Source organism: Aotus nancymaae, unplaced genomic scaffold (assembly GCF_030222135.1).
Source record: "Aotus nancymaae isolate 86718 unplaced genomic scaffold, 86718_ANA_hifiasm-v0.15.2.pri h1tg000089l, whole genome shotgun sequence".
In the NCBI taxonomy this organism is placed as follows: Eukaryota; Metazoa; Chordata; class Mammalia; order Primates; family Aotidae; genus Aotus; species Aotus nancymaae.
The window spans coordinates 22,773,578-22,785,603 of record NW_026988504.1 but is presented as its reverse complement, the minus strand read 5'-3'; the positions used below and the strand labels follow the sequence as shown (position 1 = coordinate 22,785,603).

General features: G+C 48.3%; 1 long non-coding RNA gene across 1 annotated transcript; it reads right to left on the bottom strand.

Annotated features, from left to right (window-relative positions):
* Positions 1 to 2,205: 2,205 nt before the first annotated feature.
* Positions 2,206 to 10,144, bottom strand: LOC135271719 (uncharacterized). The gene is made up of 2 exons (XR_010339857.1): positions 10,083 to 10,144; positions 2,206 to 2,869 (listed from the first exon to the last, which is right to left on the bottom strand). It is a non-coding gene; the product is annotated as an uncharacterized LOC135271719 (long non-coding RNA).
* Between the last annotated feature and the right edge of the window lie 1,882 nt (positions 10,145 to 12,026).

The window sequence follows — 12,026 nt, the reverse complement described above, 5'->3', positions numbered from 1 at the left end:
GATTGCACCACTACACTATAGCCCGGGCAACAGAGTGAGAATCCATCTCAAAAAAAAAAAAAAAAGTTAGAGGCCGGGCGCGGTGGCTCAAGCCTGTAATCCCAGCACTTTGGGAGGCCGAGGCGGGTGGATCACGAGGTCAAGAGATCGAGACCATCCTGGTCAACATGGTGAAACCCCGTCTCTACTAATACAAAAAAATTAGCTGGGCATGGTGGTGCGTGCCTGTAATCCCAGCTACTCAGGAGGCTGAGGCAGGAGAATTGCCTGAACCCAGGAGGCGGAGGTTGTGGTGAGCCGAGATCGCGCCATTGCACTCCAGCCTGGGTAACAAGAGCGAAACTCCGTCTCAAAAAAAAAAAAAAAAGTTTTAAATAACATTATTTAAGTGCAATTTATACAACATAAAATTTCCCCATTTTATTTTAATTTAAAAATTTTTTTTCTTTTTCTTTTTATTTCTTTTTTTATTTTAAAGACAGGGTTTTACTATGTTAGTCAGGCTCGTCTTGAACTCCCGACCTCGGTGATCTGCCCGCCTTGGCCTCCAAAGTGCTTGGATTACAGATATGAGCCACCGCGCCCAGCCTTCTTTTTTCAATTTTCATTTACTTTATTTTGTTTTTTGAGATGGAGTCTCGCTCTGTCGCCAGGCTGGAGTGCAGTGGCGAGATCTTCAACCTCTGTCTCCCTGCAATCTCCGCCTCCTGGGTTGAAAGGATTCTCCTGCCTCAGTCTCCCGAGTAGCTAGGACTACAGGTGCTCGCTACCACACCCAGCTAATTTTTTTTTGTGGTATTTTTAGTAGAGTAGGGATTTCACCATGTTGGCCAGGATGGTCTCGATCTCCTAACCTCGTGATCTGCCCATCTCAGCCTCCCAAAGTGCTGGGATCACAGGCGTGAGCCACTGCGCCCGGCCCATGTGATGCACATTCTTATAGATAAATCTTGGCACAGGTCGATGACTGTATTATTTTCTCAGGATGAATTATCAGAAGTGGAGATGCTTTGTCAAAGAGTCTACACAACTTCAAGGCTTTTGAGGGTATTTTCTGACCCAGTGAAGGACACCACTTACGGGACTGAGTTGTCCAAGTCAGAAGCATCAGGTAATGGTAAGTCAAGAGGAGAAGGCTGATTGATGAAAGAATGGGTTGGGGTGCGTACCAGGGGGCATGCAGAGAAGTTACCAGGCCCTGAAGATTGTCAGCCACTGGGGAGAACTATGAGGGTCTTTCCTGGAAACCTGAGGAATACTTTTGCCCCCTCCCAACCTGGTCCTCTCCAGCAGCCATAAGTGCTCCAGGTAGCACCCCTGGGCAACTCCTTTCCTGCTGCCCAAGCAAGCAAGATGCCAGTTCCCCAGGATCCAGCCAGCTGCAACCGACCCTGAGCCAACTCCCGCAGCCCGGAGTAGGTCAGCTTTGCTTATGAAGCAGGATCCTGGCACCTCACCAGGGGGTCCAGCTTCCCTTTCCCCAGCCCCCAGCCTTGAGGGAGAAGCAACTGGGATAGGCTTGAGGAGGTGGGTGTCGGATCGGGGGTGTAACAAGATAGAGGAGCTGAATGTCTCTGTCCTTAGGGAGATCTTGAGATGACTCACATGCCACTGGAGGGGAGAGAGGAGCTGGGGGTGAATGGATTGCAAACCAGAGGGAGGGGCTGAGCTTCCGCGCCTTGATTCGCCCGCGTCAGTTGCTTCAACAACATCTGCAGTGCGTGGGGTTGAGCGATCCCACCGCGGGGCTGGGGCGGGAAGGGCTTCCAGGCTGGCTGACGTCTGCTTCCCTCCTGCTGGGCCAGCCCGGAGCAGTTCAGGAATGACTCACCTCATTGTCAGGCTGATTCACTGCTCCGCTGGGGACTTGGGTAGGGAGGCAGCCCCCTCGGTAAGGCTGACACCCGCATACACGCGCGCACACACACATGCACGCACACGCCTAGGCGGGGCTCCACTGGGGTCGGACTCGAAGGATGGGGTTTCTTTGGTAAGAGGCAGGGGCATGCACACCACCCCTAATGTGTGACTAACGTTGAAGTTTCTGTCTGTGGTGTACCAGTGTTTATTCACATTTTAATTAATTAAAATTAAACACAATTAAAACTTCAGTTTCTTAGTTGAACTAGCCACATTTCAAGTGCTTAATAGACACACACAGTTAGTGGCTACTCTTTTGGGAAATGTGAATAGAAAACATTTCCATCAACATAGAAAGTTTTATTGGACAGCTCTAGTTTACATAGCTGCCTACACATCAACTCAGAATCCACAACCTTCACACATAAATTCACACAAACATTGTTTTGCATAATGATCAAAAAGAAAAGAAAAGAAAAAAAGACAAATTCACACAAACAGATCAGTCCTCTCCGCCCCCATAGGCAGCACACAACACACGTTTCATTTCATACACGTGTTCAACAGGCAACACCCGATCACCACCACAACACAAAATTCTCAGTGTGTATACACACTTCCTATCCAAATATGCCACCGTCCATACCAAGGCAAATGTAAAGATAAACACATAAAAATCGTATGTCATCACACTGACATGAATACAACTGTTTGTTGGATAAAAATACAAATTAGGGGCCGGCTCTGTGGATCACGCCTGTAATCCCAGCACTTTGGGAGACCAAGGTAGGTGGATTACCTGAGGTTCGGAGTTCGAGCTCAGCCTGCTTAACATGGTGAAACCCCGTCTCTACTAAATACACGAAATTAGCCGGGCATGGTGGTGCACGCCTGTAATCCCAGCTACTCAGAAGGCTGAGGAGGGAGAATTGCTTGAACCCAGGAGGTGGAGGTTGCAGAGAGCTGGGATCCCACCACTGCACTCTAGCCTCAGTGACAGAGTAAGACTCTGTCTCCAAAAAAAAAAAAAAAAAAAAAAATTCAAATTAGGGTCAAATGCATTTGCAAGTATACTGAAATAGATACAAACCCAAGCCATGTGGTTCCCATAACACTTCCCAGCACATGTCTGCAAACTCAAGTAAGGAGGAAGGGAACCCATATTTGTTAAGGTCCTGTTAATGGGCCAGGAATGGAGCTAGCCATTTCTTTCTTTTTTTTTTGAGAGAAAGAAAAAGGGGGAGAGATAACAGGATTCTTGCTCTATTGCCCGAGCTGGAATGCAATCTAAAAATAGGTATTAAAAACCTCTTTAATGCCGATAATTGTACTTAACAACAGAGACAGGAAGGAATAAAGGAAGAAAATAACAACCAACCAACCAACCAATATTTCATTTAAGTCTGTGAAATGCTATGCAAATGCTGAAGAGTGATTTATGTAGTCACTTTCAAAATAGGTGTAATATGATACTGAGAAAAATGTATGTTCTGTGGACCTGGGGTGGAGAATTCTATAAATATTCACTAGGTTTACTTATTCCAGATCTAAGTTCAAATCATAGATGTCCCTATTAATTTTCTATGTCGTTGATCTGTCGAATATTAACAATGTGGTGTCAAAATCTCCCGCTATTATTGTGCAGGAGTCCAGGTCTCTTTATGTCATTAAGAACTTGTCTTATGTATCTGGGTTCTCCTGTATTGGGTGCATATATATTTATACTCATTAACTCCTGTTGTTGCATTGATCCTTTTGCCACTGTGTAATGTCCTTCTTTGTTTCTTTTAGTCTTTATTACTATTAAAGTCTATTTTGTGAGAAACGAAAGTTACAACTCCTGTTTTTTGTTTTTTTTTTTTTTTGCTCTCCATTTAATTGGTGAATCTTTCTCTATCCCTTTGTTTTGAGTCTTTGTATGTCGTTGCTTGTGAAATAGATCTGGATACAGCATACCAATGGGTTTTGACTTTTTATTCAATTTACCTGTCTGTGTCTTTGATTGGGGCATTTAATCCATTTAAATTTAGAATTAATATTAATATTTGTGAGTTCAATATTGTCATTTAATGCTTGCTGGCTATTTTGCCCATTAGTTGATGTAGATTATTCATTATAAAGATACTCTTTACGTTTTGGTAAGTTTTTGGGATGACTGATACTGGTTGTTCCTTTCTGTTTGTAGTGCTTCTTTCAGAAGCTCTTGTAAAGCAGGCCTGGTGGTGATGAAATCTCTGAGTACTTGCTTGTTCGCAAAAAAATTTATTTTTCCTTCGCTTATGAAGCTTAGTTTGGCGGGATATGAGATTCTGGGTTGAAAATTCTTTTCTTTGAGGATATTGAATATTGACCCCCTCTCTCTTCTAGTTTGTAGGGTTTCGGGTAAGAGGTCTGCTGTGAGTCTGATAGGCTTCCCTTTGTGGGTAACGTGACCTTTCTCTCTAGCTGCCCTTAGAATTTTCTCCTTTATTTCAACCCTAGTGAATCTAGTGATTATGTGTCTTGGAGTTGCTCTACTTGAGGAATATCTTTGTGGTGTTCTCTGGATTAGCTGGAGTTGAGTATTGTCCTGCCTTACTAGATTAGGAAAGTTTTCCTGAATAATATGCTGAAGAATATTTTCCAACTTGGATTCATTCTCTTCATGACATTCAAGTATACCTATCAATCGTAAATTAGGTCTTTTCACATAGTCCCATATTTCTTGGAGACTTTGCTCATTCCTTGTTACTCTTTCTTCTCAGATCTTGTCTTCTCATTTCATTTCATTAAGTTGGTCTTCGACCTCTGATACCCTTTCTTCTGCTTGATCAATTCGACTGTTAAAACCTGTACATACTTCACGGAGTTCTCGTATTGTATTCTTCAGTTCCATTAATTCACTTATATTCTTCTCTAAATTGTCCATTCTCGTTAGCATTTCGTCAAATCTTTTTTCAAGGTTCTTCGTTTCAGCCGGGCGTGGTGGTTCAGGCCTGTAATCCCAGCACTTTGGGAGGCCGAGGCGGGTGGATCACGAGGTCAAGAGATCGAGACCATCGTGGTCAACATGGTGAAACCCCGTCTCTACTAAAAATACAAAAAATTAGCTGGGCATGGTGGTGCGTGCCTGTAATCCCAGCTACTCGAGAGGCTGAGGCAGGAGAATTGCCTGAACCCAGGAGGCAGAGGTTGCGGTGAGCCGCGATTGCGCCATTGCACTCCAGCCTGTGTAACAAGAGTGAAACTCCGTCTCAAATAAAACAAACAAAAAAAAAAGGTTCTTAGTTTCTTTATGTTGGGCTGGAACATGTTCTTTTAGCTCACTAAAGTTCCTTATTATCCATTTTCTGAAGCCTAAATCTGTTAATGGAACGCACTCATTCTCCATCAGGCCTTGTTCTCTTGTTGATGAGGAACTGTGATCCCCTGTAGAAGGAGAGGCATTCTGATCTTGGTATTCTCAGTCTTTTTACGCTGGTTTCTTCCCATCATTGTGAGTTCATCCACCTGTCGTCTTTGTAATTGCCTACTTTCAAATTAGGTCTCTGAGTGGACATCCAACTTGTTGATTCCCAGCGCCGAAATCTGAGCAACCCACTGCGCTGGCCAAAACAGCAGCATTAAGATTTGTGGTGCTTTTCTGCCTGGTAATCTCCTGTCTGGCTTCCCTCTTGAGTCCCTTCTTCAATCAGGTAAATAGGCAACTCTGCCTTCCCAGAGCTCCAAACATCGACCAAAAGGGGACCCAGTCCCGTTCACTCTGTAGCCAGAACCGCTGTGCCAGGGCACCAGCAAAACCGCCACGCCGGCCACGAGAGTCACCCTGGCGACCCATGGGGCTCCTCCGCTGGGAATCTTCCGGTCCGTGGGTAACAAAAATTTGTCTGAAAGTGTGGCGTCCTCTCGTCCTGTGAGCTTTTTCTGGGAGCTACAATCCCGAGCTGCTAGTGATCAGCCATCTTGGATCTCTCTCCTTTCTTTTTTTTTTTTTTTTTTTTTTTTTTTGAGATGGAGTCTCGCTCTGTCACTCTGTTGCCCAGGCTGGAGTGCAGTGGCAAGATCTTGGCTCACTGCAATCTCCACCTCCCAGGTTCAAGCGATTCTCCTGCCTCAGCCTCCTGAGTAGCTGGGATTACAGGCACACATCACCATGCCCAGATAATTTTTGTATTTTTAGTAGAGACGGGGTTTCCCCATGTTGGCCAGGCTGGTCTCGAACTTCTGACCTCAGGTGATCCACCCACCTCGACCTCCCAAAATTCTGGGATTACAGGCATGAGCCACCGCACCCGGAAAACCCATTTTCTGAGTGTCTTCAATGTGCCACATGCTGGTTCACAAAGGTGAAAAGCCACAGTCTTGCTCTGAAGGAGTACTAAGTCCAGCAGGGAAGGATGAAGGGAACTTGAAGACAATATAGGCATCCACTAGACCTGAGCTATAATGGAGATGGGCCCAAAATGCAGAGACCCAAGAAGGAAACCTGGGTCTACCTGGGACCGTTAAGAAATGCTTCTTGGAAGCCGGGCGCAGTGGCTCATGCCTGTAATCCCAGCACTTTGGGAGGCTGAGGTGGGTGGATCACGAGGTCAAGAGATCAAGACCATCCTGGTCAACATGGTGAAACCCCGTGTCTACTAAAAATACAAAAAATTAGCTGGGCATGGTGGTGCGTGCCTGTAATCCCAGCTACTCAGGAGGCTGAGGCAGGAGAATTGCCTGAACCCAGGAGGCAGAGGTTGCAGTGAGCCGAGATCTCGCCATTGCACTCCAGCCTGGGTAACAAAAGCATAACTCTGCCTCAAAAAAAAAAAAAAAAAAAAAAAAGAAATGCTTCTTGGGCTGGGCTCAGTGGCTCAGGTCTGTAATCCTGAGGGAGGCTGAGGTGGGCAAATTGCTTGCATCCAGGACCTAGCCTGGGCAACATAGTGAAACCCCATCTCTACTAAAAATACAATAAATTAGGTACCTGGAGGGGAGTGTAGGGGGTGGAGAGGGTGTGCTGAGGCAGGATGATTGCTTGAGCCTGGGAGTTTGAGGCTGCAGTGAGCCCTGATCGTGCCAGGACTAGGTGACAGAGTAAAGACCCTGTCTTAAAAAAAATAAAAAAAGGCTTCTTGTAGAAGGCAGCAAGAGAACCAGGGCTTGAAAATGAGTAAGGGCCGAGCGTGGTGGCTCACACCTGTAATCCCAGCACTTGGGGAGGCCGAGGCAGCGGATCACGAGGTCAAGAGATAGAGACCATCCTGGCCAACATGATGAAACCCTGTCTCTACTAAAATACAAAAAATTAAAAAAAAAAAAAATTAGCCAGGTGTGGTGGCACGTTCCTGTGGCCCAGCTATTCAGGAGGCAGAGGCACGGGAATCACTTGAACCCGGGAGGCAGAGATTGTAGTGAGCCAAGATTGTGCCACCGCACTCCAGCCTGGCGACAGAGTGAGAGTCCCATCTCAAAAAAAGAAAAGAAAAAGAAAAATGAGTGGGGTGGAAAGGGATTGGTATGGATTGGTTGGGAGACCAGATAAAGCAGGGAGGCAGATGAGTACTGCAGGTCCTCGGGGTTTTATATGTCATCCTCCAATGACTGGGGAAGGATTGAAGAACTTTTCAGTGGAAAAATAGGACCCCATTTGCATCTTAGAAAGAAAGAACAGGCCAGACGTGGTGGCTCATGCCTGTAATCCCAGCACTTTGAGAGGCCTGGGTGGACGGATCACTTGAGGTCAGGAGTTTGAGACCAGCCTGGCCAATATGGCGAAAGCTTGTCTCTACTAAAAATACAAAAAAAGCCAGGCGTGGTGGCAGGTGCCTGTAATCTCAGCTACTCGGGAGGCTGAGGCAGGAGAATTGCTTGAACCCAGTAGGCAGAGGTTGCAGTGAGCTGAGATTATGCCATTGGGTTACATTGGTAATCCAACCTGGGTTACAAGAAGAAGACTTAGTCTCAAAAAAATAAAAAACGAGGAAAGAGAAAGGAAGGAAGGAAGGAAGGAAGGAAGGAAAGAAGGAAAGAAAGAAGGAGAACCTGGACTGGGGGAACCATGAAGGACGCGACAGCAGTACTCCAGACAAGAGCTGATACGGCCTGTCATCGGAGTGTAAGGCACCTGGAGATGCTGAACTCAGACTGCCTGTTCATCTCAGCTGCACCACCTAGTAGCTATGTGAGCTTGGGCAAGACACTGACCTTAGAACTGTGCCTGGCACACAGAAAGTGCCAGGAAGTATTGGCTGTAATGGGTTAAATGATAGTGCTATCAGAATCTACCTCATTACGCTCTCTTTGCCTGCTTCACAGCTAGAAACCTGGTGTCTTCTGGGGTAGGTCCTCCTGCCCAAGGCCCAGCACCTGCTTTTCCCATTTCCTGAAGTCATCCCTTCCTTTTTGGTCTGAGTCTCCATTATCCTCAAACCTGATCATTAAAGGGATAAGCCTGCTAACCCCTTTTCTTTTTCTCTTTTCAGACAGTCTCACTCTGTCGCACAGAATGGAATGCAGTGGTGCGATCTTGCCTCACCGCAACCTCTGCCTCCTGGGTTCAAGCCATTCGCCTGCCTCAGTCTCCTGAGTAGCTGGGATTACAGGCATGAGCCACCATGCCCAGCTAATTTATTTTATTTTATTTTATTTTTGAGATGAAGTCTCGCTCTTGTCGCCCAGGCTGGAGTGCAGTGGCACGATCCTGGCTCACTGCAACCTCTGCCTCCTGGTTTCAAGCGATTCTCCTGCCTCAGCCTCTGGAGTAGCTGGGATTACATGCGCCCGCCACCACGCCTGGATAATTTTTTTGCAGTTTTAGTAGAGATGGAGTTTCATCATGTTGGCTAGACTGGTTTCAAACTCCTGACCTCAGGTGATCTGCCCGCGTTGGCCTCCCAAAGTGCTGGGATTACAGGTGTGAGCCACCTCGACCAGCCTTAATTTTTGTTTTTCGTTTGTTTTTTGAGATGGAGTGTCACTCTGTCGCCCAGGTTGGAGTGCAATGGTGTGATTTTGGCTCACTGCAGCCTCTGCCGCCCATGTTCAAACGATTCTCCTGTAGCTTAGACTACAGGCACATGCCACCATGCCTGGCTAATTTTTTTTTTTTTTTTTTTTTGTATTTTTAGCAGAGACGGGTTTCACCACATTAGCCAGGGGTCTCAAACCTCTGATCTTGTGATCCACCCACCTCAGCCTCCCAAAGTGCTGGGATTACAGGTGTGAGTCACTGTGCCCGGCCTTTTTTTTTTTTTGAAATGGAGTGTCACTCTGTCACCCAGGATGGTGTGTAGTGGCACAATGTCAGCTTACTGCAACCTCCACTTCCTGGGTTCAAGAGATTCTCCTGCCTCAGTCTTGTGAGTAGTAGCTGGGACTATAGGCAACCGCCACAACGCCTGGCTAATTTTTTATATTTTGAATGGAGACAGGGTTTCACCATGTTGACCAGGCTGGTCTCGAACTCCTGAGCTCAGGTGATTTGCCCTCATTGGCCTCCAAAAGTGTTGGGATTACAGGCGTGAGCCACTGCACCAGGCCTTTGTCTGTGATGGTGAAATTCCGTCTCTACTAAAAATGCCAAAAATTAGCTGGGCATGGTGGCACACGCCTGTAATCCCAGCTACTCAGGAGGCTGAGGCAGGAGAATTGCCTGAACCTGGGAGGTGGAGGTTGCAGCCTAGGCGACAGAGTGAGACTCCATCTCAAAAAAAAAAAAAAAAGCTGACCAGGGCAGTGGCTCACAACTGTAATCCCAGCACTTTGGGAACCTGAGGCGTGTGGATCACCAGAGATCAGGAGTTCGAGACCAGCCTGACCAATATGGCGAAACCCCGTCTCTACTAAAATTACAAAAATTATCTGGGCATGGTGGCGGGCACCTGTGGTCCCAGCTGCTTGGGAGGCTGAGGCAGGAGAATTGCTTGAGCCTGGGAAGCGGAGGTTGCAGGGAGCTCAGATCGCGCCACTGCACTCCAGTCTGGGCGACAGGGAGAGACTCGGTTTCAAAAAAAAAAAAGGACGAAAAAGAAAACAGACGGCCGGGCATAGTGGCTCACGCCTGTAATCCAAGCGCTTTGGAGGCCAAGGCGGGCGGATCACCTGAGGGCGGGAGTTCAAGACCTGCCTGACCAACATGGTGAAACCCCGTCTTTAAAAAAAAATAAAAAAGAAAAAAACAAAACAGAAAACGGAAAAGAAAGGAGCGGGAGCAGGATTGGGCGTCATGAGCCAAGATTCGCCTTGCTTGATCTTACCTGAACCTGTGCTGCACCAGCCGACTGGGGCCAAGGAGCCGCTGGGGTACGATCGAGAGCTCATCCGTTTCCCCTTTAAGACCAGAGCGGAAGACTAGAGGGAGAAGGGCCTTTGTGTCGGCGGGAAAGAAACATACCCGCCCCTTTAAGAAGGCGGAGACGCCGCAGTGGCGGCGGCTTCGAAAGCGACCTGAAGCTCCTGACCCCAGCCTCCCGGCGACTTTCCGACTATATCGCCGAGACATCTCCCTCTGACGCCACCCAGGGCGCACTGACCCTCGGAGTCCGAGCCTTCTACCTGGGTCGTTTCCGAGGCCCCGGCGACTCCCCGGACTCGGGGTGTCGGGTCGGGCCAACCTCCCTGCCGAGGCCCACCCGCCGTCGTCATGGTAATGCCGCGCCCAGCCTGAGGGCTGCCAGGCCGCCGGGCCACCCCGGCCTCCGGAACTCCTCGTGGGGTTCCAGGCCCTCCGCGCAAGCTGCAGGACCCGGGTCCGGGTGGGGGCTCGGCGGAGTCGGGAGACCTGGGCTCTAGTCAGGGCTTGTCGTGGATGACTGCAGCGTCTGCATCCCGCGTTCAAACGGAGACGCTGAGAAAGCACTCACCTCCCCCGGGCCTCAGTTTCCCTCCTGTAGCCTTCCTACCCTCCTGGGAAAACCTCCCTTCCCAGTGCGCTCAGTCGTCACTACCGCTTGGGTCCATCCCTTTTCCTTCCCCGCCCCCACGCTTTCCACTTTTTTTTTTTTTTTTTTTTTTTTTTGTACGAAGTCTCATTCTGTTGTCCAGGCTGGAGTGCAACTGTGGCGCGATCCCGGCTCAGTGCAGCCTCCGCCTCCCGTCCACCCCTTCCACTCTGACACTTGGGAGTCTTGGGGACTGTATCGCAAGCTGTAGCTCCTGCTGCTGGGGGATCTGGGGTTAGGCATCACCCCTACTCTGGGTTTGACACTCGTCTGGAGCTGGCTACAGTGGCCTTGCTGGCTAAAAAGAAGGAGCCGTGGACTGGGGCATCCTACCGTCCTGGGACCCTAGTTTTGGGGCTTTAGATTAGGTGGAGAAACTACTGGCTTCACTTGCAGAAGCAATGCCACTATGCAGGCGTGTTTAGATATATGGTAGTTTCTCTTATGTTTGACATAAGGTTCCTCAAGCGAAACCTTTGGGATGTTGCAAAATCCTTAGGCTCAAGCCAGGCGCCGTGGCTGACACCTGTTTTTGTTTGCTTGTCTGTTTTTTGAGACAGAGCCTCACTCTATGGCCCAGGCTGGAGTGCAGTGGTGCGATCTGCGGTCACCGCAATCTCCACCTCCCAGGTTCAAGCAATTCTCCTGCCTCAGACTCACAAGTAGCTGGGATTACAGGCGGGTACCACCACCCCAGCTAATTTTTTTCTTTTTTTTTTTTCTTCACTTGCCAACCCTCACTTTTTTTTTCTATTTTTAGTAGTGATGGGGTTTCACGTTATTGGCCGGGCTGCTCCTGAACTCCTGGCCTCAAGTGGTCCACCTGCCTTGGCCTCTCAAAGTGCTGGGATTACAGGAGAGCCACCGAGCCCGACTGACATCTATAATCCCAGCACTTTGGGAGGCCACAGTGAGAGAATCACTTGAGCCTGGGAGTTCAAGATGATCCTGGGCAACATAGTGAGACCCTATCTCTACAAAAATTTAAAAATTGAGCTGGGTGTGGTGGCTCACACATGTAATCCTGGCACTTTGGGAGGCCAAGGCAGGCAGATCACAAGGTCAGTAGTTCAAGACCAGCCTGGCCAACATGGCAAAACCCCATCTCTACTAAAAATACAAAAAAATTAGTTGGGAGTGGTGGTAGGCATCTGTAATCCCAGCTGCTCAGGAGGCTGAGGCAGGAGAATTGCTTGAACCCAGGAGGCGGAGGTTGCAGTGAGCTGAGATCACACCACTGCACTCCAGCCTGGGAGACAG